Here is a 27121-nt window from a genome sequence, read left to right on the forward strand (position 1 = left end):
TTCCCCAGGCTGCTCCACGAGGCAAGATTGCTGAGCCTCTGGCTAGGATCTATGTCCTCGTTGTCCACAGGAATGGTACCAGAGGATTGGAGGGAGGCGAATGTTGTCCCCTTGTTCAAAAAAGGTAGTAGGGATAGTCCGGGTAATTATAGACCAGTGAGCCTTACGTCTGTGGTGGGAAAGCTGTTGGAAAACATTCTTAGAGATAGGATCTATGGGCATTTAGAGAATCACGGTCTGATCAGGGACAGTCATCATGGCTTTGTGAAGGGCAGATCATGCCTAACAAGCCTGATAGAGTTCTTTGAAGAGGTGACCAGGCATATAGATGAGGGTAGTACAGTGGATGTGATCTACGTGGATTTTAGTAAGGCATTTGACAAGGATCAGAGAGGCTATTCTGCACAGCACTGTTGGAACACGTGGTTGTTTGAGTGAGCCTGAACCAGTCCGGCCATTCTCCTCTGACCTCTCTCATCAACAAGGTGTTTTCACCCACGGAACCAGTCTGGCCATTCTCCTCTGACCTCTCTCATCAACAAGGTGTTTTCACCCATGGAACCAGTCCGGCCATTCTCCTCTGACCTCTCTCATCAACAAGGTGTTTTCACCCACGGAACCAGTCCGGCCATTCTCCTCTGACCTCTCTCATCAACAAGGTGTTTTCACCCACGGAACCAGTCCGGCCATTCTCCTCTGACCTCTCTCATCAACAAGGTGTTTTCACCCACGGAACCAGTCCGGCCATTCTCCTCTGACCTCTCTCTTCACAACAAGGTGTTTTCACCCACGGAACCAGTCCGGCCATTCTCCTCTGACCTCTCTCTTCACAACAAGGTGTTTTCACCCACGGAACCAGTCCGGCCATTCTCCTCTGACCTCTCTCTTCAACAAGGTGTTTTCACCCACGGAACTGCTGCTCACTGGAGTTTTTTCTTGTTTCTCACACCATTCTCTGTGAACTCTGAGCTGCTGTATGTGAAAATCCCAGAAGATCAGCATTTTCTGAGATACTCAAACAACCTCAATCATTCCACGGTCAAAGTCATTTCTTCCTCATTCTGACGTTTGCTCTGAACAACAACTAAGCCTCTTGACCATGTCTGCATGCTTTTATGCACCACGTTGCTGCCATATGATTGGCTGATTAGATATTTGCATTGACAAACAGTTGTCCCTAATGAAGTGGCCACTGAGTGTAGCTTTGTGTTCCATAGGAGCAAGGGGAGGCAGTGTAAGGGATGACCTTTCATGGGCAATTGTCTCAGGTCACCATAGTTCTGCTGGTGAGATTCCTCTGGAGGAGATGTCCCATTCCACCTACCTGACAACTTCCAAGTGAAACAACTAATAAACAGCAAAAACAAACTAGGTAGGACTAGAGCAGAAGCAATTGCACAAAACAGGTAACTTGTTTGATTTATTTATTTGTTTCCAATTTCCAACTACTTTTTAGACGATCTTGCAATGGTTACTGGAGGGAGTGCTCTGTGACATTTCAACCATCTTGCTCTCAGTTGTTTGAAAAGGAGACGGTGTTGTGAGGTAATGTACTTTCATTGACGTAACTTAGCGGGGTGCTTCTTCAATACAACACCTCCGAAGAGAGCATGGAACATCTTCAAGTTACTTTTCATGGCTTTATTAACCTTTTTTAACCAACACATCAGACGGCAATTTGTAACCTTTTTCTCCGAGTGCTTTTTCTTCTTCAGCTCCCTGAGTGGTACAAAGCTGAAATCAAAATATTCAGAACAGTTAACCAAGGCTGTTCCATCCATCAAATCAGGGCTAGCCCTTGTGATTGGACCCTTAGATTTGTGACCCAGGCCTCAAGCTCTGGTACTCCCTCCCTGTATCTCTCCATCCCCTTTGCTAATGGTTGCCATAAAGCCAAAGGATTCTATGTCTGGTCGTGAATACATTCAAGTTGACAATTAAAGCACTCAAAGTGGCGGCTGCAGAGGACTCAGAACTTCTTAGTACCAAAGTTTACCGGGAAGAAACCAAATTGAGAGTAAACTTGCCTGTAATAACAAAATAAACAGTATATTTCTCTGAATATAGAATCTCTAAAGAAACATTGCTGTTTTTTCTCGCTGTTACCATCAGGAAGGAGGTATAAAAACCTGAAGGCACACACTCAGTGATTCAGAAACAGCTTCTTCCCCTCTGTCATCCGATTCCTAAATGGACATTGAACCTATAAACGCTACCTCACTTTTTAAATATTATTTCTGTTTTGCACTATTTTAAATTTATTTAATAAACGTTTACTTACTGTAATTCATTTTCTTATATTTTCTTTCTATATTATTATGTATTGCATTGAACAGCTGCCGCTGTTAACAAATTTCACGACACATGCTGGTGATAAAAGACCTGATTCTGATTAATTTGAACCAGAAAACAAAGGAATGATAATCAATTTCACGAAGAACACTGTAAACATCACAAAGATAACAGATGTGCGAGAACAACCACAAGACCATAAGGCATGGGACTAGAAATAAGTCATTCAGACCATCGAGTCTGCTCCTCCATTCCATCATATTATTCCTCTCAACCCCATTCTCCTATCTTCTCCCCGTAAATGTGGATATCCTTACTAATTAAGAACTCAGCAACCTCCACATTAAATATACCCAATGACTTAGCCTCTACAGCTGTCTGTGGCACTGAATTCCACAGGTTTGCTACTCTCGAGCTAAAGAAATCCCTCCTCTGGTCTGAGACCATCCCGCTATTCTGAACCTGTGCCCTCTGGCAAAGTTCCCTCTAATTTCTAATGACTAATGTGCGCAAAAATCCTGTGCTGGGCAATCTTTTTGCACAGTGACAGCATGTGTGCACTGAATCATTTCTTCAATAAAAAGCCAGTTCTAAAATCTGCAGACAAACTCCACATTGTCAATACCGTCCATGTTAGAAACCGGAAATGGAAATGTGATTGCGTACAATCGTGAAATACTGTATACTTAACATGCCAGTCAGATAAAAGGTGACAATCTTTTGTGCGCAGTTTAAATTCCTTTGTGCACGCGCATGTGCACACATCTGCCCTCCCTTTATAGGAAATGTCAAATAACAGGGAGATATTGTAAAAATCCTGGGGCAGGGACACAAGATACGTGTCTGTTGTAACTACGATGCTAATCCAAAGCATCTCACCCGCCTGCACGTGATCATGGTCCTGCTCAGTGATGCTCGTTTTTAAATCACCCTTCAATGCTGCTTCCTCTGCTGCCCCAGCAGCACACTCCAGATACCATGATTTAACTCTTTAAGTGTTTTCCCCTCTCACCTTAAACCACAGTGGCAAAAACAGTCTCTATCTTGCCTATACTATCCTGAGCAAAGTCATGTTAACTTTCCCTAATAAGTCAGCTTCTCCAGATGCTCTCCCTAAGAATCTTCAGTGATTTCTTCACTGACATATATTTTTATATGGTCTCTATTGCCCTCCTTAATCAGAGGAACATCAGTGATTATTCTGCCACAGTTGTGTCAAGAAAGCAACCTCTCCCTCTATGTTGCAAAAACAAGGGTTGGTTGTGGATTACAGGAGGAATGGAGATGGGCTAACCCCTATTGACATCAGTGGATCTGGGGTTGAGAGGGTAAACAGCTTTAAGTTCCACATCACCGAGGATCTCACGTGGTCTGTACACACCAGCTGTGTGGTGAAAAAGGCACAACAGCGTCTCTTTCACCTCAGACGGTTGAGGAAATTTGGTATGGGGCCCAAATCCTAAGAAATTCCTACAGGGGTAAAACTGAGAGCATCCTGACTGGCTGCATCACTGCCTGGTATGGGAACTGTACTTCCCTCAATCGCAGGACTCGCAGAGAGTGGTGTGGACAGCCCAGAGCATCTGTAGTTGTGAACTTTCCATGATTCAGGACATTCAGAAAGACAGGTGTGAAAAAAGGGCCCGAAGGATCATTGGGGACCCGAGTCACCCCAATCACAATCAATTCCAGCTGCTACCATCCAGGAAACGGTTCCGCAGCATAAAAGTCAGGACCAGCAGGCTCCGGGGCAGCTTCTTCCACCAGGCCATCGGAATGATTAACTCACGCTGATTTGAATGTACTTTTATGTTACATTTACTGTTCTATCTATCATAAATTATTATAAATTACTATCATTGCACATTGTATATTTACATGGAGACATAATGTAAAGATTTTTACTCCTCATGTATGTGAAGGACGTAAGAAATAAAGTCAATTCAGATCAATTCCTGTGGATGTCACCAGTAGTTAAATGGGATACAATATCTTTCAAGATCCCAGAAGTTTTCTCTTGCCTCTGTCAATAACCTGAGATAGATCCCATCTGGCCCTCTAGACCTCAATATTCTTCATGAGATTAAAGATTAGCTTAATTTGTCACATGCACATCGTCACGTACAGTGAAAAGCATCATTTGGCATCAAACCAAATCAGTGAAGATTGAGTTGGGCAGCCTGCAAGAGCTGTTATGCATCCAGTGCCAACCTAGCATGCTCACAATTCATAACTCTATCTGTACGTCTTTGGAATGTCAGAGGAAACCAGAGCACCTGGAGGAGATCCACACGGTCCTCAGGAGATTGTGCAAACCCCTTACTGACAGAGGCGAGGAATGAGCTCCAATCTTACAGTTGCTTTTGTAAAGCATTGCACAAACACTACGCCTAACAGCTTGTTATCAATATGCTCAAGAACATCAACATGGCCCTCCCTGCTGTTGCCACCCTTCATTTCCTCTTCTTGGTCAACACTGATACAAATTACTCAGTTACTACCTCAACCATTTCTGCTGACGTGTGAGGCGCTATGGGAAAGTATTTAATTGTGTGTGTGTGTGGGGTGGGGGAAGGTTTATGATGCTACTATCAGGAACTTGGTAATGGAAATTGGGAACAGATGAACTCAGGGAAATGCAAAACGGAAATATGGAGGTTGATTAGGGAGTGCTTGAATAGAGTTCTGGATTAGTTTGTTCCAGTGAGGCAGGGAAGGATGGTAGAGTGAAGGAACCATGGTTGACAAGTGATGTGGAACATCTAGTCAAGATGAAGAAAGAAGCTTACTTAAAGTTTTGGAGACAAGGATAAGACAGGATCTCTTGAGAATCACAAGGTAGCCAGGAAGGAGCTTAAGAATGGACTTAGGAGAGATAAAGGGGGGCTTGAGAAGGCCTTGGCTAGAAGGATTAAGGAAAACCCCAAGACATTCTACACATACATGAAGAACAGGAAGATGACTAGAGTGAGGGTATGAACAGGCTGATATGCCAGAACATGTCAACATTTAGAAAGAGGATGCACTGGAACTTTAGAAAAGTCCTCGGGGCTAGACAGATATCCTTAGGTTAATACAGAAAGCAAAGGAAGAAATTGGTGCCACTTTGGTGAGGAGTAATGCTGAAGGATTGGAGGGTGGCAAATCCTATTCCTTTGTTTAAGGTGGGTAAAAGAGATAATCATGGGAATTATAGAGCAGTGAGCCTTACATCAGTGATGGGCAAGGAACTGGAAAGGATTGTTAAAGATAGACTTTATGAGCATGAAGCATGGTTCAATTAGGGGTAGTCAATAAGAGAAAACAGTTACTTTCTCCAAGTTGGAAGCCTAATAAATAGCTCTGACCATGAAGCCACCGCTGTTCTGGGACCCCTGTTCTTTATGAATTTTATAAATAACTTGGATGAGGAATTAGAAGAGAAGGTTACTACATTTGCAGATGGCACGAAGGTTGGTGGTATTGTGGAGAGTGTAGCAGGTTGTCATCAGGACATTGATAGGATGCAGAGCTGGGCTGATAAGTGGCAGATAGAGTTCAACCTGGTAAAGGAATTCACTTTGGAAGGTTGAACTTGAAGCCCGGAGTCTTAACAGTGTAGAGGAACAGGTGGATCTTCCATAGATGCCTCAAAGTTGTAGCACAAGTTGATAAAGTTGTTAAGAAGGCATATAGTTTGTTGGTCTTCATTAGTTGAGAGATTACTTCAAGGGCCATGAGGTAATGTTGCGGCTCTCCCAGAAATGAAAGTGTTAATATATGAGGTGTGTTTGATGGCTCTGGGTCTGTACCATTGAAACCTATTGAATATTGAAAGTAGAGTGATGTGGAAAGGGTGTTTCCAACAGAAGAGTGTCTAGAACCAAAGGGAACAGATTCCGAATACAAGGGTGTCCTTTTGGAGAGGATGCAAAGAGATTTACCAGGATGACACCTGGATTAGAAAGCATGTCTTTGAGGATAGGTTGCACAATCTAGGGTTGTGGTAGAGACAGATACATTAGCCAACATGTAAGAGAATCTTAGATAGCCTCCATGTGCCTATGTAGGAGGGAAGTGTTAGGTTGACCTTGGAGTAGATTAAAGGGTTAGCTCAACAGTGTGGGCTGCCGGGCCTGCTGTGTTTCACCAGCATTTTGTGTGTGTCGTTTGAATTTCCAGCATCTGCAGATTTCCTCATGTTTGTTTTCTCTTCTATCAGCCAGAAGATGGACGTGTGAAAATATGTACAACTCACACACAAAAAGCTGGAGGAACTCAGCCAGTAAGGCAGTATCCATGATGGGAAATGAGCAGTCGTTGTTTGATGCCAAGCGTCTTCATCAGAAATTACTGCCTGTCAGACTCTGCTGTTGGCTTGTGAACAGTCCTGTTGTACATTAAAGATGATCTCCTGACCTCGCCATTTACATCATATTATATGTGTTTAAACTACACTTTCTCTGTAATGGTAACACCATGTTCTACATTTTGTTATTGCCTTTACCTTGCGCTACCTCAATGTACTTGAAATGACTGTATGGATAACACAAAAATAATATCACCATATCTCAGTAATATGACAAAAAAATACACAATTCCAGTTCTGATAACCCTTCCCATGGCCACGCCAGTCATTGTGTTTACCTTAGCCTGGCTTAAGTCCCCAAAATGCATCACTTCACACTTGTCTTCATTAAATTCCATCAGCTATTTTCTTGCTCATTTTTGCCTTTGACCTAGATCCTATTCTAACCTTCCTCATTGCACCATCCACAAACTTACTAACTTCTCTTCTAAATTCTCAAACAATTTCTCTTCTAAATTGTTTTTTAAATGCGATGGACAAAAATAAAGGACTCAGCACTGATATTGATAGTCCTAAGTACCAGCCCCCTCATCAGCTCTGTCACCAGGTCCCTATAGTTGTTTCAGACAGACAGACAGACAGACATACTTTATTGATCCTGAGGGAAATTGGGTTTCGTTACAGCTGCACCAACCAAGAATAGTGAAGAAATATAGCAATATAAAACCATAAATAATTAAATCATAATGTTAATCATGCCAAGTGGAAATAAGCCCAGGACCAGCCTATTGGCACAGGGTGTCTGACACTCCGAGGGAGGAGTTGTAAAGTTTGATGGCCACAGGCAGGAATGACTTCCTATGACGCTCAGTGTTACATCTCAGTGGAATGAGTCTCTGGCTGAATGTACTCCTGTGCCTAACCAGTACATTATGGAGTGGATGGGAGTCATTGTCCAAGATGGCATGCAACTTGGACAGTTTCCTCTTTTCAGACACCACCGTCAGAGAGTCCAGTTCCACCCCCATAACGTCACTGGCCTTACGAATGAGTTCGTTGATTCTGTTGGTGTCTGCTACCCTCAGCCTACTGCCCCAGCACACAACAGCAAACATGATAGCACTGGCCACCACAGCCTCGTAGAACATCCTCAGCATCATCCGGCAGATGTTAAAGGACCTCAGTCTCCTCAAGAAATAGAGACGGCTCTGACCCTTCTTGAAGACAGCCTCAGTGCAGTCCAGTCCAGTGTTTGTCTGTCTGTCTGTCTGGCTCTGTCATCAGGTCCCTATAGTTGTTTCCCTTTCAACTTTTAGAAGTTCCCCTTGAATCTTCTACCAAAAGCCATTCAGGAAACACATCCCAGATCACAGAAATTTGCTTTCTAAAGCCAAAATTCTCCTCAATCCCCACTGTCTCCACAGAAAATGTTCTCTGTGTTTTCTACTTACCAACCAATCCAATTCTTCCCCATGCCCCTCAGACTTGTCCCTCACTCTCCCTTATTCTATCTCCCTTGTCTGTCCCTCTTTCTACCTTTCCCTCCCCACTCTCTCACACCAGCTACTGACCGGTGTCTGGAAATACCTGCAGCTCAAAATGCCATCCAGCTTCATGAATTGGTGATCACTGGTGGAGAAGGTGTGAGATTTCACATCCGCTTCCTATCCATCCCCAAAGACCTCCTCTTCTTTTATCAGCTCGCACAAATACTTGAGGAGGTCAGAATCAGACAGACTCTCCTCACTGAGTTTAGAGAAATGAAAGAAGACAGATTTAATGTCAGACTTAATTGTCACATATTTACCCAGCAGTGCAGAACATCTGACTGGAAGAGGAGAAAATTCTTGGAGGTATTGCCTAAACTCATAACCCTCTGTACTAGAGCGTGTCCCACTGGCTCAGTATCTCTCTATACAAGGGAGTGTCCCATTGCCCTGATATCTCATTACATTGGAGAATGTCCCATTGTCCTGATACTGTAGATATTAGAAGTATTCATGACCCCCCCCCCTTGGAATTTTTCATGTTTTATTGTTTTACAACATTGAATCACAGTGGATTTAATTTGGCTTTTTGTCCCCGATCAACAGAAAGGATTTTCTCGTGTCAAAGAGAAAACAAATTTCTACAAATTGGTCTAAACATAACAATTATCAAACATAAGATAATTGATTGCATAATTACTCACCCCTTTCAAGTCAGTATTTAGTAGATGTACCATTGGCAGCAATTACAGCCTGGAGTCTGTGTGGATGGGTCTCTATCAGCTTTGTAAATCTGGACGCTGCAATTTTTCTAAATTCTTCCTTACAAAACTGCATAAGTTCTGTCAGATTGCATGGGGACAGTGAGTGAACAGCCCTTTTCAAGTCAAGCCACAAATTCTCAATTGGATTGAGGTCTGGATTCTGATTTGGCCACTCCAGGACATTAACTTTGCTGTTTTTAAGCCATTCCTGTGTAGCTTTGGCTTTATGCTTGGGATCATTGTCTTGTTGGAAAACAAATCTTCTCCCAAATTGCAGTTCTCTTCCGAACATTAAGGTTTCCTCCAGGATTTCCCTGTACAGTATTTTGCTGCATTCATTTTACCCTCTACCTTCACAAGCTTGCCAGAGCCTGCTGCAGTGAAGCAACCCCACAGCATGATACAGCCTCTGCCATGCTTCATGGTAGGGATACACACGAGGAAATCTGCAGATGCTGGAAATTCAAGCAACACACACAAAATGCTGGTGGAACACAGCAGGCCAGGCAGCACCTATAGGGAGAAGCGCTGTCGACGTTTCAGGCTGAGACCCTTCGTCAGGACTAACTGAAGGGAAAGATACTAAGAGATTGAAAGTAGGAGGGGGAGGGGAAAATGTGAAATGATAGGAGAAGACTGTGGGGGGGGGAGGTGGTTAAGCTGAGAGCCGGAAAGGTGATTGGCAAAATGGATACAGAGCTGGAGAAGGGAAAGGATCATGGGACGGGAGGCCAAGGGAGAAAGGAAGGGGGAGGGAGATAGAGGAACAGGCAGAATGATGGGCAGAGAGAGAAAAAAAGGGAGGGGAAAAAAACTAAATATATCAGGGATGGGGTAAGAAGGGGAGGTGGGGCATTAACGGAAGTTAGAGAAGTCAATGTTCATTGCTCAATGCTCCTAACATTTAGCATTTTCCCCTCCCCCTCTTACTTTCAAATCTCTTACTATCTTTCCTTTCAGTTAGTCCTGACGAAGGGTCTCGGCCTTCGACAGCGTCGACAGTGCTTCTCCCTATAGAAGCTGCCTGGCCAGCTGTGTTCCACCAGCATTTTGTGTCACAGTAGGAATATGTGTTTTTGATGATGTGTGGTGTTTGGCTAATGCCCTAGCATTTAATCTGATGAACAAAAAAGCTCAATTTTAATTTTATCAGACCATAGAACCTTCTTCCAATTGACTTCAGTCTCCCACATGTTGTATGCGCAGTCTCTCCCATCTCAGCCACTGAAGCTTGTAACTCCTCCAGAGTGGCCTCCCTCACTAGTCCCCTTCTTACACTGTCACTCAGTTTTTGAGGATGCTCTAGATAGATTTACAGATGTGCCATATTCTTTCCAGTTCTTGATGATTGACTTAACTGTACTCCGAGGGATATTCAGTGACTTGGAAATTTTCTCGTATCCATCTCCTGACTTGTGCTTTTCAATAACCTTTTAGCAGAGTTGCCTGGGATGTTCTTTTGTCTTCGTGGAGTAGCTCTTGCCAGGATACTGACTCACCAGCAGTTGGACCTTCCAGATACAGGTGTATTTTTACTACAATCAGTTGAAACACCCTGACTAGAGACAGGTCTCTAAAAACAGATCTCCATTTAACTAATTATGTGACTTCTAAAACCAATTGGCCCCACCAGTGATGATTTGGTGTGTCATATCAAAGGGGGTGAATAATCAAGCAATCAATTATTTTGTGTTTTGTATTTGTAATTAATTTAGATCGCTTTGTAGAGACCTGTTTTCACTTTGACATGAAAAAGACTTTTTCTGTTGATCTGTGTCAACAAAAGCTAAATGAAATCCACTGTGATTCAATGTTGTAAGACAATAAAACAGGAAAACTTCCGAGGGGGAGTGAATACTTCTTATAGACACTGTATCTCTCAACAATGTAGAATGTCCCATTGCCCGGTTATCGTTCTATATTGAAGGGTGACCCATTGCTCTGTAACCTCTTTAGAATGGAGAGTGTCCCATTCCTGATATCTCTCCATAATGGACGGTGTCCTGAAGCCCTGACACCTCTCTGAGTATGTCCTGTGTACTTGATTTTGCTCTGGTGCTGATTATATTGGATGAATTTTTATCCCAGTCTTTGTTAGACACAGATCCTTATGTTCCTCATTTATCAGCTGCTTAGAAATGGAACTGATTAAACGTACATTGACTGTTCACTGTTGATTCCATCTTCTGTCCCCTCTGCCTCACCAAGAGTTGCCAGGCTGAGGGAAACGAGGGCAATGAGAGCAAGTATCATCATCTTCATTTTCTGCTCTGAAAATGCAAAATGCACGGAGTTAATCAAATTGCTGTCACTTCCTGCTGCAGTTTGAATAGGAATCATACAGTGGGGTGAGTAATGCTACCGACAGCCCAGTGATCACATTCAACTCCTTGTTCATTCAGAGCTGCTCTGCAAGATTCTGGTCAGATTCACCCTGTAACCCACCAAGGGCAGGGCAGGAACAGCAAATATGTGCACCTCTGCCTTACGCAGGTTCCTTTCCAAAACAAAAGCTTGTAGCTTGGCTGCACTGAGGTAATAGCTTGACATTAGGTTCTGCCTTCAGTCCCACTAAACAAGCGGCCAGCTGAAAAACAGGCAAAGGGGGAGCTCCGTGGGAGAGGAAGGAAAGCTACTGTGAAGTCATTTGGCGTCACTGAAGTAAAACACATCAAGGAAGCTGAGGGTTAATTGAATCATCTGAGTAACACAAACATTATAAACATAAGAGATTCTGCAGGTATTGGAAAACCTGAACAAAATACTAGTGAAACACAGCAGGTCAGGCAGCATCTGTGGAGGAGAATAAACATTCAGTGTTTAAGGCTGATACTCTTCATTTGGTCATCAACACATATTAAACACCACAGACAAGATCTAGCCATTTAAATAAATGAGAAGCACAAACTACATGGATTTGAGTCTCAGTATGTTTCATACAATAACGTTTCTCTCTATCGACTGGCTTCCCTTCAGAACTCGTCTGAGGTGTGCTGCTGCATAAGAGCCTGATGTGTTTGGAAAGGGGAGTGGTTTGCCTCTCATATGTGTGATCTCATCAACTCAACTGCTTGCTAAGAATATATCCATGTTTTGTTTATGAAATAATGACCAAAATATTTTTAAAGGTACATCAGTAATTGCAACGACTGTAATACTTCAGTTACAATGTGCTGCAGCTCTGCTAGAGCAGGGGAGAGAGCATAGCAGGAGAAAAGAGGCAGAGTGGGATGAGGAGAGGGTGAGACAAACAGCAGTACAACCTACCCCTTCAGGTTCAGGAACAGTTAATAACCAACAGCCATCAGACTCAGAACTCACCTCAGTTCGAATCTGATTCCACATCTTACAGATTCACTTTCAAAGATGAATGAGTCTATAGCTCATGTTGTCAGTAATAGAACATAGAACATAGTACAGCACAGTACAGGCCCTTCGGCCCACAATGTTGTGCCAACCCTCAAACTCTGCCTCCCATATAACCCCCACCTTAAATTCCTCCATATACCTGTCTCGTAGTCTCTTAAACTTCACTAGTGTATCTGCCTCCACCACTGACTCAGGCAGTGCATTCCACGCACCAACCACTCTCTGAGTGAAAAACCTTCCTCTAATATCCCCCTTGAACTTCCCTCCCCTTACCTTAAAGCCATGCCCTCTTGTACTGAGCAGTGGTGCCCTGAGGAAGAGGCGCTAGCTGTGCACTCTGTCTATTCCTCTTAATATCTTGTACACCTCTATCATGTCTCCTCTCATCCTCCTTCTCTCCAAAGAGTAAAGCCGTGGCTCCCTTAATCTCTGATCATAATCCATGCTCTCTAAACCAGGCAGCATCCTGGTAAATCTCCTCTGTACCCTTTCCAATGCTTCCACATCTTTCCTATACTGAGGCGACCAGAACTGGACAATATTTGTTTTTAATATTTAATTTTTAAAATTTTTAATATTTGTTTTTCATTTGCTCATTTTGTCTTCTTTTGTACATTAGTTGTTTGTCAATCTTTATATATAGCTTTTCATAAGTTCTATTGCATTTCTTTATTTCCTGTAAATGCCTGTAAGGGTTAAATTATGATTGCTGGGGTAGTTGGGCAGCTTAGCCCTGATGGTTGGAAGGGCTTATTCTGCACTGTATCTTTATTTTTTTTTTAATACTCAAAATGGATTTCAGTGTGCTATATGGTACCATATTGTATACCTGGTCCCATATGGTACCATATTGTATATGGTATTGGATATGGTGCCATATTGTATACTTGGTGCTATATGGTGCCATATTGTATACCTGTACATACTTTGAAAACAAATTTACTTGGACTTTGACAGATGAGAAGAAAGAGGGTGAGATTAATGAGTGAGGAATGTTTTACATTGTGAATGTACTGTTACAGTTACAGAAATGCTTAGCAGGTAGATAATATGGAGCAAGGATCATTGGCTAATGAGACATATGATATGACATTTACAATGTTTCCTAAACTTATCAAGTTCACTCCCTACCCGAACAGAGCTTATTCAAGTGGATTCAAAGTAGGCTCATGGATGGGAAGCAGAGTGAGGTTGTTGAAGGTTGCTTCTTGGAATGGAGGCCAGTGCTAGAGTACTCCTTGTTATGCTGGCACCTCTGTTCTCTGTTATTTATAGAAACTATTTGGCTTCAAATGCACAAGGCTGAGTAGTAAGTTTGTGGATGACACAAAATTGGGAGGGATTGTTGCTAGTGAGGAAGATTATTGTAGATTGCAAGGGGATCTCGATCAGTGAGGGAAGTGGACTGAGGGATGGGGAAAGGATTTCAGTACAGATAAGTGGGAGGTGATGCATTCTGGAACGTGAAAGCTGTGTAGGGCTTACACTACAAATGGTAGAGCACTAGGGAGCATCATGGGACAGGGAACATAGGAGTACAAGAGCATAGTTCATGGACATTTAACATTCTGGCCATCCTCAGTCAAAGCTGTGCATACGAGAGTTGAGACATTATGCTTCAGTTATATCATTGCCACACTTGTTCTGTGTACAGTTCTTCTCATCCTGTTACAAGAAAAATGTAGTTAATCTTTAAAGAATGTAGGAAAGATTTATGCAGATGTTCCAGGTCTACAGGACCTGAATTATAGGGAGGGGTTGGCCAGGCTAAGTATTTATTCCATAGAAATTTGCAGAATGAAGGGGTGACCTTACAGAAATGCTTAAAGTGTCCTTTTCCCTGTGGAGGGGAGTCAAATAAACTAGGGAGCAAAGGGCGGGAGAACAAAGACTTAGAAGGGACCTGCAAGGAATCTTTTTCACTCAGTATGTGGTGAATGAATGAAACAATCCGCCAGAGAGGAAATTAATACTATCAATTACGGAGCACTTGGAGGAGTACAGATCAAACCCAGGAAATTAGTGCTATCAATTAGGGAGCACTTGGAAGGATATGGACCCAGCCCAGCAAATTAGTACTATCAATTACAGAGCACTTGGAGGAGTACAGATCAAACCCAGGAAATTAGTGCTATCAATTAGGGAGCACATGGAAGGATATGGACCCAGCCCAGCAAATTAGTACTATCAATTACAGAGCACTTGGAGGAGTACAGATCAAACCCAGGAAATTAGTACTATCAATTACGGAGCACTTGGAGGAGTACAGATCAAACCCAGGAAATTAGCACTTGGAGGAATATGGACCCAACCCAGCAAATTAGTACTATCAATTACAGAGCACTTGGAGGGATATGGACCCAACCCAGGAAATTAGTACTATCAATTACAGAGCACTTGAAGGAGTACAGATCAAACCGAGGAAATTAGTACTATCAATTACGGAGCACTTGGAGGAGTACAGATCAAACCCAGGAAATTAGCAATATCAATTATGGAGCACTTGGAGGGATATGGATCCAACCCAGGAAATTAGTACTATCAATTACAGAGCACTTGGAGGAGTACAGATCAAACCCAGGAAATTAGTACTATCAATTACGGAGCACTTGGAGGGATATGGACCCAGCTCAGGAAATTAGTACTATCAATTACAGAGAACTTGGAGGAATATGGACACAACCCAGCAAATTAGTACTATCAATTACAGAGCACTTGGAGGGATGTGGACCCAACCCAGGAAATTAGTACTATCAATTACGGAGCACTTGGAGGAGTACAGATCAAACCGAGGAAATAAGTACTATCAATTACGGAGCACTTGGAGGAGTACAGATCAAACCGAGGAAATTAGCAATATCAATTACGGAGCACTTGGAGGGATATGGACCCAGCCCAGGAAATTAGTACTATCAATTACAGAGCACTTGGAGGGATGTGGACCCAACCCAGGAAATTAGTACTATCAATTACGGAGCACTCAGAGGAGTACAGATCAAACCCAGGAAATTAGTACTATCAATTAGGGAGCACTTGGGGGAGTACAAATCAAACCCAGGAAATTAGTACTATCAATTACGGAGCACTTGGAGGAGTACAGATCAAACCGAGGAAATTAGTACTATCAATTACGGAGCACTTGGAGGGATATGGACCCAGCTCAGGAAATTAGTACTATCAATTACAGAGAACTTGGAGGAATATGGACACAACCCAGCAAATTAGTACTATCAATTACGGAGCACTTGGAGGGATGTGGACCCAACCCAGGAAATTAGTACTATCAATTACGGAGCACTTGGAGGAGTACAGATCAAACCGAGGAAATAAGTACTATCAATTACGGAGCACTTGGAGGAGTACAGATCAAACCCAGGAAATTAGTACTATCAATTACAGAGCACTTGGAGGGATATGGACCCAGCCCAGGAAATTAGTACTATCAATTACAGAGCACTTGGAGGAGTACAGATCAAACCGAGGAAATAAGTACTATCAATTACGGAGCACTTGGAGGAGTACAGATCAAACCCAGGAAATTAGTACTATCAATTACGGAGCACTTGGAGGGATATGGACCCAGCCCAGGAAATTAGTACTATCAATTACGGAGCACTTGGAGGAGTACAGATCAAACCCAGGAAATTAGTACTATCAATTACGGAGCACTTGGAGGGATATGGACCCAGCTCAGGAAATTAGTACTATCAATTACAGAGAACTTGGAGGAATATGGACACAACCCAGCAAATTAGTACTATCAATTACGGAGCACTTGGAGGGATGTGGACCCAACCCAGGAAGTTAGTACTATCAATTACGGAGCACTTGGAGGAGTACAGATCAAACCGAGGAAATAAGTACTATCAATTACGGAGCACTTGGAGGAGTACAGATCAAACCGAGGAAATTAGCAATATCAATTACGGAGCACTTGGAGGGATATGGACCCAGCCCAGGAAATTAGTACTATCAATTACAGAGCACTTGGAGGGATGTGGACCCAACCCAGGAAATTAGTACTATCAATTACGGAGCACTCAGAGGAGTACAGATCAAACCCTGGAAATTAGTACTATCAATTAGGGAGCACTTGGGGGAGTACAAATCAAACCCAGGAAATTAGTACTATCAATTACGGAGCACTTGGAGGAGTACAGATCAAACCGAGGAAATTAGTACTATCAATTACGGAGCACTTGGAGGGATATGGACCCAGCCCAGGAAATTAGTACTATCAATTACAGAGAACTTGGAGGAATATGGACACAACCCAGCAAATTAGTACTATCAATTACGGAGCACTTGGAGGAGTACAGATCAAACCGAGGAAATAAGTACTATCAATTACGGAGCACTTGGAGGAGTACAGATCAAACCCAGGAAATTAGTACTATCAATTACGGAGCACTTGGAGGGATATGGACCCAGCCCAGGAAATTAGTACTATCAATTACGGAGCACTTGGAGGAATACAGATCAAACCCAGGAAATTAGTACTATCAATTACGGAGCACTTGGAGGGATATGGACCCAGCTCAGGAAATTAGTACTATCAATTACAGAGAACTTGGAGGAATATGGACACAACCCAGCAAATTAGTACTATCAATTACGGAGCACTTGGAGGGATGTGGACCCAACCCAGGAAATTAGTACTATCAATTACGGAGCACTTGGAGGAGTACAGATCAAACCGAGGAAATAAGTACTATCAATTACGGAGCACTTGGAGGAGTACAGATCAAACCCAGGAAATTAGTACTATCAATTACAGAGCACTTGGAGGGATATGGACCCAGCCCAGGAAATTAGTACTATCAATTACAGAGCACTTGGAGGAGTACAGATCAAACCGAGGAAATAAGTACTATCAATTACGGAGCACTTGGAGGAGTACAGATCAAACCCAGGAAATTAGTACTATCAATTACGGAGCACTTGGAGGGATATGGACCCAGCCCAGGAAATTAGTACTATCAATTACGGAGCACTTGGAGGAGTACAGATCAAACCCAGGAAATTAGTACTATCAATTACGGAGCACTTGGAGGGATATGGACCCAGCTCAGGAAATTAGTACTATCAATTACAGAGAACTTGGAGGAATATGGACACAACCCAGCAAATTAGTACTATCAATTACGGAGCACTTGGAGGGATGTGGACCCAACCCAGGAAGTTAGTACTATCAATTACGGAGCACTTGGAGGAGTACAGATCAAACCCAGGAAATTAGTACTATCAATTACAGAGCACTTGGAGGAATATGGACACAACCCAGCAAATTAGTACTATCAATTACGGAGCACTTGGGGGGATGTGGACCCAACCCAGGAAATTAGTACTATCAATTATGGAGCACTTGGAGGAGTACAGATCAAACCCAGGAAATTAGTACTATCAATTACGGAGCACTTGGAGGAGTACAGATCAAACCGAGGAAATAAGTACTATCAATTACGGAGCACTTGGAGGAGTACAGATCAAACCCAGGAAATTAGTACTATCAATTACGGAGCACTTGGAGGAGTACAGATCAAACCAAGGAAATTAGTACTATCAATTACGGAGCACTTGGAGGGATATGGACCCAGCCCAGGAAATTAATACTATCAATTACAGAGCACTTGGAGGAGTACAGATCAAACCCAGGAAATTAGTACTATCAATTACGGAGCACTTGGAGTACAGAGCAAACCCAGGAAATTAGTACTATCAAATACGGACTACTTGGAGGAGTACAGATCAAACCCAGGAAATTAGTACTATCAATTACGGAGCACTTGGAGGAGTACAGATCAAACCCAGGAAATTAGTACTATCAATTACGGAGTACTTGGAGGAATACAGATCAAACCCAGGAAATTAGTACTATCAATTACGGAGTACTTGGAGGAGTACAGATCAAACCCAGGAAATTAGTACTATCAATTACGGAGCACTTGGAGGTGTACAGATCAAACTCAGGAAATTAGTACTATCAATTACAGAGCACTTGGAGGAGTACAGATCAAACCGAGGAAATTACTACTATCAATTACGGAGCACTTGGAGGGATATGGACCCAGCCCAGGAAATTAGTACTATCAATTACGGAGCACTTGGAGAGATATGGACCCAACCCAGGAAATTAGTACTATCAATTACGGAGCACTTGGAGGAGTACAGATCAAACCCAGGAAATTAGTACTACCAATTACAGAGCACTTGGAGGGATATGGACTCAACCCAGGAAATTAATGCTATCAATTACAGAGCATTTGGAGGAGTACAGACCAAACCCAGGAAATTAGTACTATCAATTACGGAGCACTTGGAGAAATACAGACCAAACCCAGGCAATTAGGACTACCTTGCTGGGCATCAGGCTTGGGATGGACTGGTTGGGCGAAAGGGCCAGTAACTATGCAGTGTTGCTGTATGACTCTATGGATTGGTGGAGCTCATAGAAACAAAGACCTGAGGGTCTGTAAAAGATAGAATGCTGTACTGGAGATGGTAAGTTTTCCCCCAGGGACAATCGACTCATCATGAATCTACAGACCACAGGAATAAGATGAAATCCTGTATCCATGGAGACAACTCAGAGGAATGCTGGGTAAAAAGGCCAATGGCAAGAAGCTGAGTGTGAAGAGCTCTCACTTAAGCTGTGGACAGGTCAGATTCTTGGCAATTTAAATGTTTTCACAGACAGGGAGGCACCAATAGGAACATCGTGTTGTAAGAGTGAAATTATTAAGAAACTTCGGAACAAATTCTTCTCTCTTGTACAAAATGTCTCACCTATTATTTATTTCAGGGTGAATTTTTACCTGTAGAGAGGTAAACATATTACCTTCCTTACAACTGAGAATCAGAGAGGAATTGCAAATTTTTGAGATGGACAGGTGCAGAGTGGAGCTGAGCTTCACTCTGTCATCACTGAAAGGAAACAAATCAATGGCCAGCTGGACATATGACTCCCTACTTGGGATCAACATGCCTTTACGGTCCCAGTGGATGGAGATTTGGATCTCGGTCAAATAACACGTGGATATCATAACATCTGACAGGTGATGCTCTAACAGGAGCGCAGGTAGAGTTGCTACATATGGACTGGTAGAGCTAATGTAAGAAATGACAGCTGCTTCAGACAGAGAGATTCAACACAAATTGACAGAAAAGTTGAGTTCCTATAAGCAGCAGAGTACCTACAAACAGAAAAGCTGAATCCCTTGGGTTGAAGATCCTGTTAACAACAGGCAGAGATGCTACAAAAGGATAGGTTGAGTTTTACAGTTGCCCTACAGGTGGAAATGTAGAGTTCCTACAAATGGGCAAGTAGAACTACAAATGAATGGACTGGTTAGTTACAGACAGTCAAGAAGAGTTTTAAAGGCTCAGGCTGAGTGTGTCCTAACAACAAGTAGTGACAACAGATCGTAGATGACGGCATTTTGAACAGACTGGTAGAAATCCCACAGACAGGAATGAGATATTCAAATACAAAATGAGAATAAAGGGAAATAAATTCTTGCTGTTCTAGGCCCAAATAACTTTAGATTTAATCCTACACTACTTCCTAGGAATCTACACATTTCATTGTTAGTCTTCAATGTGACAAATAAATTAATCTAAATATTCTCTCAACATCACCACATTCAGGAGCATGCCCTTGAACCAAAGGGGATAACTTCATTCAACTTCACTTGCCCCATCATTGAAATGTTCCCCCAACCAATAGATTCACTTTCATGGACTCTTATTTTCATGTTCTCAATATTTTTTGCTTCTTTATTCATTATTGTTTCTTTCTTTTTGTAATTGCACTGACTTTTGCATGTTGGTTGAACGCCCAAATCAGTGTGGTGTTCCATTGAATCTGTTATAGTTATTATCGTATAGATTTATTGAGTATGCCAGCAAGAAAATGAATCTTAGGGTTATATCTGGTGACATATACATACTTTGATATTAATTTACTTTGAATTTTGAATCTAAGGGAAATAGTGGCCACCCAGAGGCTACTTCAAGGTTCAATGTGTTGTCCCTTCAGAGATGCTCTTCTCCACACCACTGTTGTGAGCAGTGGTTATTTGAGTTCCTGTCACCTTCCTATCAGCTCAGACTTACTCTGCTGACCTTTCTCATTAGCAAGATTTTTTAGAAATATATGAAACATAGAAACCCTACAGCACAATACAGGCCCTTCGGCCCACAAATTTCTGCCAAACATATCCCTACCTTAGAAATTACTAGGCTACTTATAGCACTCTATTTTTCTAAGCTCCATGTACCTATCCAAAAGACTCTTAAAAGACCCGATCATATCCGCCTCCGTTGCCGGCAGCCCATTCCACGCGCACACCACGCTCTGAGTAAAAAACTTATCTCTGATATCTCCTCTGTACCTACTCCCCAGCACCTTAAACCTGTGTCCTTTTGTCTTCTTCCCACTTCAGCCCTGGGAAAAAGCCTCTGATTATCCACACGATCAATGCCTCTCATCATCTTATACACCTCTATCAGATCACCTCTCATCCTCCATCGCTCCAAATTCACTCAACCTATTCTCATAAGGCATGCTCCCCAATCCAGGCAACATCCTTGTAAATCTCCTCTGCACTCTTTCTATTGTTTCCACATCCTTCCTGTAGTGAGGTGACCAGAACTGAGCACAGTACTCCAAGTGGGGTCTGACCAGGGTCCTATATAGCTGCAACATTACCTCCCGGCTCCTAAATTCAATTCCATGATTGATGAAGACCAATGTTGTACAATGTACACCTTCTTAACCAGAGTCAACCTGCGCAGCTGCTTTGAAAGTCCTATGGCCTCAGACCCCAAGATCCTTCTGATCCTCCACACTGCCAAGAGTATTACCATTAATACTATATTCTGTCATCATATTTGACCTACCAAAATGAACCACCTCACACTTATCTGGGTTGAACACCATCTGCCACTTCTCAGCCCAGTTTTGCATCCTATCAATGTCCTGCTGTAACCGTTGACAACCCTCCACACTATCCACAACACCTCTAACCTTTGTGTCATCAGCAAATTTGCTAACCCATCCCTCCACTTCCTCATCTATCATTTATAAAAATCACGAAGAGTAAGGGTCCCAGAACAGATCCCTGAGGCACACCAATGGTCACCGACCTCCATGCAGAATATGACCCATCTACAACCACTCTTTGCCTTCTGTGGGCAAGCCAGTTCTGAATCCACAAAGCAATGCCCCCTTGGATCCCATGCCTCCTTACTTTTTCAATAAGCCATGCATGCGGTATCAAATGCCTTGCTGAAATCCATATACACTACATCTACTGCTCTACTTTCATCAATGTGTTTAGTCACATCCTCAAAAAATTCTATCAGGCTCATAAGGCACAACCTGCCCTTGACAAAACCATGCTGACTATTCTTAATCATATTATACCTCTCCAAATGTTCATAAATCCTGCCTCTCCATTAATGATGGATCTTCTCCATCAACTTACCAACCACTGAAGTAAGACTCACTGGTCTATAATTTCCTGGGCTATCTTTACTCCCTTTCTTGAATAAAGGAATAACATTTGGAACAATAAAGGAACAACAATTAAGAGGAATAGACAGAGTGGACAGCCAGTGCCTCTTCCCCAGGGCACCACTGCTCAGTACAAGAGGGCATGGCTTTAAGGTAAGGGGAGGGAAGTTCAAGGGGGATATTAGAGGAAGATTTTTCATTCAGAGAGTGGTTGGTGCGTGGAATGCACTGTCTGAGTCAGTGGTGGAGTCAGATACACTAGTGAAGTTTAAGAGACTACTAGACAGGTGTATGGAGGAATTTAAGGTGGGGGGTTATATGGGAGGCAGGGTTTGAGGGTCGGCACAATATTGTGGGCCAAAGGGCCTGTAATGTGCTGTACTATTCTACGTTCTATGTTCTATCTGCAACTCTCCAATCCTCCGGATTGCAAAGATCATCCCCAGGGGCTCAGCAAACTCCTCCCTCGCATCTCACAGTAGCCTAGGGTACATCTCATCTGGTCCCGGCGATTTATCCAACTTGATGCTTTCCAAAATTGATTTACTTTTGCCAACAGAACTGCTGTTCACTGCATGTTTGCCAGTGCACTGTTCTCTGTAAACTCTGGACAGTCCCAAGGGATCAGCAGTTTCTAAGATACTCAAACCGCCCTGTCTGTCAGCAACTATCACCATGGTCAAAATAACTTGGATCACATTTCTTCCCCACTCTGATAGTTGGGCTGACCAACAACTGGACCACATGACTATGCCTGCATGCTTTTATGCATTGAGCTGCTGCCACATGATTGGCCAATTAGATATTTGAATTAATGAGTGAATAAGAGTAGCCCTAATCGAGTGGCCACAAGTGGAAAATCGAAGGGGATGAGCGAAGTTTTTTGACTTCTACAATTTCTGATGTTCGGTTGCTGTTGTGCTGCTTCTCAAAGGGAAACCAGCATCTAGATTCAGAAAAACAAAACTATTGGACAACTCCACACAGATACACCAATATATCTTTCCCTCTCTGTGTTATAACAGAAATCATCATATGCTCCAAAACAGGTAAATTTTAATCTCTTCATAAATCAGGTGAGAAATTCTAGAAGGAAATAAATCAAGCTGTTGCTTCTAAAGAATAACCCGAGCTCCAAATTATTTAACTTAAAGTAAAATTCAGGCATGAGTTTTCTGAGGGCATCTGTGATTCTCTCATTCACACAGTCCCTATTTCAGACACAGAGAGCCCCAGGTACCAGCGCAGTCATCTCTCCCATGATCAGACAAACAGTGCTTCCCCTACACGTGAAAGGTACAGCTCCTATAACCTCAGATTAACAGACAGTCCGGACTGTCAACAGGTTAACAACAGAGCTCCAACAGACAGAGAAATGGGGCACCCACAGGTAGACAGTCTGGTCAGGTGGAGCTGAAGCGTTTAGATGGTGACAGCTGTCACATTGTTTGGCGCAGTAGCATAGCAGTTAGCGCTAGTGAATGGGTTTGATCTATTGCTGTCTGTAAGGAGTTTGCACATTCTCCCAGTGACCGCATGTGTTTCCTCCAAGTGCTCCAGCTTCCTCCCATATCCCAAGGATGCACAGATTAGTAGATCATGGGTGAAATTGGGTGGACAGGCTGCTTGGGCCAGAAAGACCTGCAACCGTGATGTATCCCTAAGTTGAAAACAAAGTTCCTATCAGTCAATGGATGAAATCCTACAGATGGACAAGAACTATTTTAGATAATACATACTTTTTCAGAAATGGAGGTTGACTTCCTGAGAGAGATAAATCAAGTTACTGAAGACTACTTATGATTTGTGAGGTTACAGAGGATGAACTTCTGTTAACCAATAAAGTGAGTTCTACACATGTTCCTTTACCGCTCCTAAGGACAGAAAGATGGACATTTGAATACCTGAAGAGGAACAGATACAGTTCTTAGAGATGTAGAAAGAGAGATCCCACCGACAAACAACAGAGCTCCTGCAGATTGTCTCCGCTGACAAGAAGCTGTAATTTGTAAGAGGATCACTGCACAGAAATATAATACTGAAAATGTGGTTGATTAGAATTACTGATGATAACAGTTGTTCGTAGAATCATAAACCGAGTCATACAGCCCCACACTGACCAAGACAGCTATCCACGTGAGTCTCATTTTCCCCTTGTTCTGTCCATTTCCTTTTCTATTCATGTACCTGTCAAAATAAATGTATTAAATCTGCCTCAGTCACCTCCTATGACAGTTCATTCCACATATATACCACCCTCTGTGTAGACAATTTGTCTCTCAAATATTTCTCTTCTACCTTTATTTCTTGATTCCCCAACCCGGGGAAAAAAAAACATCGTGCCCCTCATGATCACATAAGATCACCTCTCAGTCTCCAATACTCAAAGGGAAAAAAAGCCTTAGTCCATCCAACATCTCTCTATAACTCAGTTCCTCAGATCCTGGCAATATCCTTGTAAATCTTTTCTGCATTTTCTCCAGTTTCGTCACACAGTTCCTCTAACAGAGAGACCAGAACTAGATTGTCATCTTGGTGTATATCCACAGCATAAGCTCCCAACTCATCATCCTGACTGATGAAAGTCAGCTTGTCAGATGCTTTCTTCACCATCCTGTGTATCTGTGACCGCACTTTCAGTGATCCATGTATGTGAAATCCAAGCTTCTTCCATCTGACAACATGCCGTTGGGCCCTAACATTCACTGTGAAAGTCTTAACTAGATTTGACTTTCCAAAATGCAATATCTCACACCTACTGTCCATTTACCCTTCCTCAGCCCACTAACCCACATGATCAAAATCCCCCAGTAGTTTTTGACAACCTTTATCACTGTACTCATATTTTAGTATCATCTACAAATTTAGTAACCAGTCCTTCACTCTTATCCAGATCATTGATATAGATGACAAACAACAATAGACCCAGCACAGACGTGAAGCACACGACTCAACACTGGCCTCCCATCTGAGAGATGGAATTACCATTGCTGTCCTCTGCTTTCTAAAAAAGTCATTAAGGTAAAGATAGAATATGAAAGTAAGCTAGCCAATAATATTAAAGAGGATACCAAAAGTTTCTTCAGCTATTCAAGTGGTAAAGAGAGAAGAGAGTGGATATTGAACCTCTGGAAAACAACACTGGAGAGGTAGTAACGGGGACGAGGAAATGGCAGATGAACTGAATAAGCATTTTGCATCAGTGCTCACTGTGGAAGACACTAGCAGTTTGGTAGAAGTTCAAGGTGTCAGGGGTCATGAAGTGTGTGAAGTTACCATTACAAGGGAGAAGGTTCTTGTGAAACTGAAGGGTCTGGAGTTACTAAGTTACTTGCCCCAAATGTATACACCTCAGGGCAATGAAAGAGGTGGCTGAAGAAATTGTGGAGGCATTAATAACAATCTTTCAAGGATCACTAGGTTCTAGAACAGTTCCAAAGACTGAAAATTTGCAGATGTCACTCCACTCTTCGAGAAGGGAGAGAGGCAGAAGAAGGAAAACTATAGACCAGTTAGTGGTTGGGAAGATGTTGAAGTCGACCATTAAGAATGAGGTCTCTGCTCACTTGGAGGCACATGATAAAATAGGGCATCGTTTTCCTCGAGGGAAAACCTTACCTTGTCACCCGGTGCGGAGCTGGCCCACGTGCAGAGTGAGAGACACTGAAGCAGGTCGATAGTTCACAGACTATAATGTGAACAGTGCTAAAGGGAAAAGAAAACAATAAACGCTAGGCCAAACAGGGTCATTAATAAATAACAGACATGTACATATTCACAAGTGCAATTGCTAAATCTGCGGTGCTGCCGAATCCGTGGTTATGACAGGGCTCCTGAGGCAACACAGACCTGTGTCGGCTGGATGCCCTTCAGTGATGCTGGTAGATAAGTACCAAGGTGTGCACTGCCAATTCCGGAGCCAAAGACTTCCATGTAGACACAGAAACAAGAGCTTTTCCGGAGGTAGCTCAACCAAGTGACACGGATCATTCTCAAAATGAGGACCCTCCGATTGGAGCTAATCGGGCATCTGCTTCAATAGTGAAACTAACGCAGAATCCCCAAGCCTATCAAAATAAACTTAAACAGAAAGCACCAAGAAACCGCATTACAAAGAGCGAGTCACTTGAGAAAATCTCTTAAATCTTTAATCACTGTTGTCAAGCAACAATTAACAGGGTAGAGTGACCTTATCTGTTTCAGGTTTTGAAGAGTCCAGGATTTATTTCCTGGATTAAACTGATTTATCAAGCCCCGGTGGCTGCGATTATAACTAATAATCAAAAGTCTCCTTATTTTAGATTATATAGAGGAACCCGCCAGGGCTGTCCTCTCAGACCTTTATTATTTAATTTGGTTTTAGAGCCACTTGCTATTGCTCTTAGGGATTCTAATTCTGTGCAGGGTATTAAGAGAGGGGATAAATTACATAAGGTTTCGTTATATGCGGATGATTTATTAGTTTACATTTCAGACCCTAGGAAATCTATTCCTTTTATGCTTTTTATATTTATGGAGTTTAGTATTTTCTCTGGATATAAATTCAACTTACATAAAAGTGAACTACTTCCTATTAATAACTATTCTGATTATTATGATCAAATACCTTTTAATATTGCTAAAAACTATTTCACTTATCTTGGTATTAAAATTACTAAAAATTTTAAAGACCTATGTAAGTATAATTTTTCCCCTCTAATTAAATATACTCAACAAGTGCTTTCTAAATGGTCGCCTATGTCGATATCATTAATTGGTCGAATAAATGCTATAAAAATGGTTATTTTACCAAAATTTTTATATACATTTCAAGCAGTTCCATCTTTTGTTCAGAAAATATTTTTTGACAAAATAGATTCTATGACCTTGGCTTACATTTGGAATAATAAAAGCTCCAGAGTGAATGCATTTTTATTGCAAAAATCAAAAAAAGATGGAGGATTGGTGCTACCAAACTTTAGATTTTATTATTGGGCAATTAATATTTGTTACATCACCTTTTGGATTCACGGTATAGATAACCATGACTGTCCTTCATGGTCACATTTGGAGGAGAATTTGGTAACAGGGTTTTCTTTAGCTTCTTTACTAGGAGCTCCTGGTAGACAAGCTCTCAATCCTATTGTTAAACATACTTTAAAAATTTGGTTTCAGTTTCGTAGATTTTTTGAATTAAGTAACTTTGTACTCTCTAGTAATATCTATTCTAATTTTTTCTTTAAACCATCAACTCTGGATAAAGCTTTTTTAACAGGGAAAACTAAGGGAATAAAAACTTCTTTAGATTTTGCTTTCAGGGGATTGTTTAATGTCTTTTCCGCAGTTAATGGATAAATATGATATATCTAGTGCACATTTTTTTTAGATATTTACAAGTTAGAAATTTTTAATGTGATTTTTTACC

At 42.1% G+C, this 27121-nt stretch overlaps 1 long non-coding RNA gene across 2 annotated transcripts; it reads right to left on the bottom strand.

Moving 5' to 3' along the window:
• Window positions 1-1419: 1419 nt before the first annotated feature.
• On the bottom strand, window positions 1420-25640 carry LOC132382829 (uncharacterized). 2 transcript variants are annotated; one of them, XR_009508468.1, is made up of 4 exons: window positions 25567-25640; window positions 25336-25422; window positions 10990-11101; window positions 1420-1734 (listed from the first exon to the last, which is right to left on the bottom strand). It is a non-coding gene; the product is annotated as an uncharacterized LOC132382829 (long non-coding RNA). The 2 variants fall into 2 exon arrangements; XR_009508467.1 differs by lacking the exon at window positions 25567-25640 and having other exon boundaries at window positions 25336-25521.
• Between the last annotated feature and the right edge of the window lie 1481 nt (window positions 25641-27121).

Source organism: Hypanus sabinus, chromosome 29, assembly GCF_030144855.1.
Source record: "Hypanus sabinus isolate sHypSab1 chromosome 29, sHypSab1.hap1, whole genome shotgun sequence".
NCBI classification, from domain to species: Eukaryota; Metazoa; Chordata; class Chondrichthyes; order Myliobatiformes; family Dasyatidae; genus Hypanus; species Hypanus sabinus.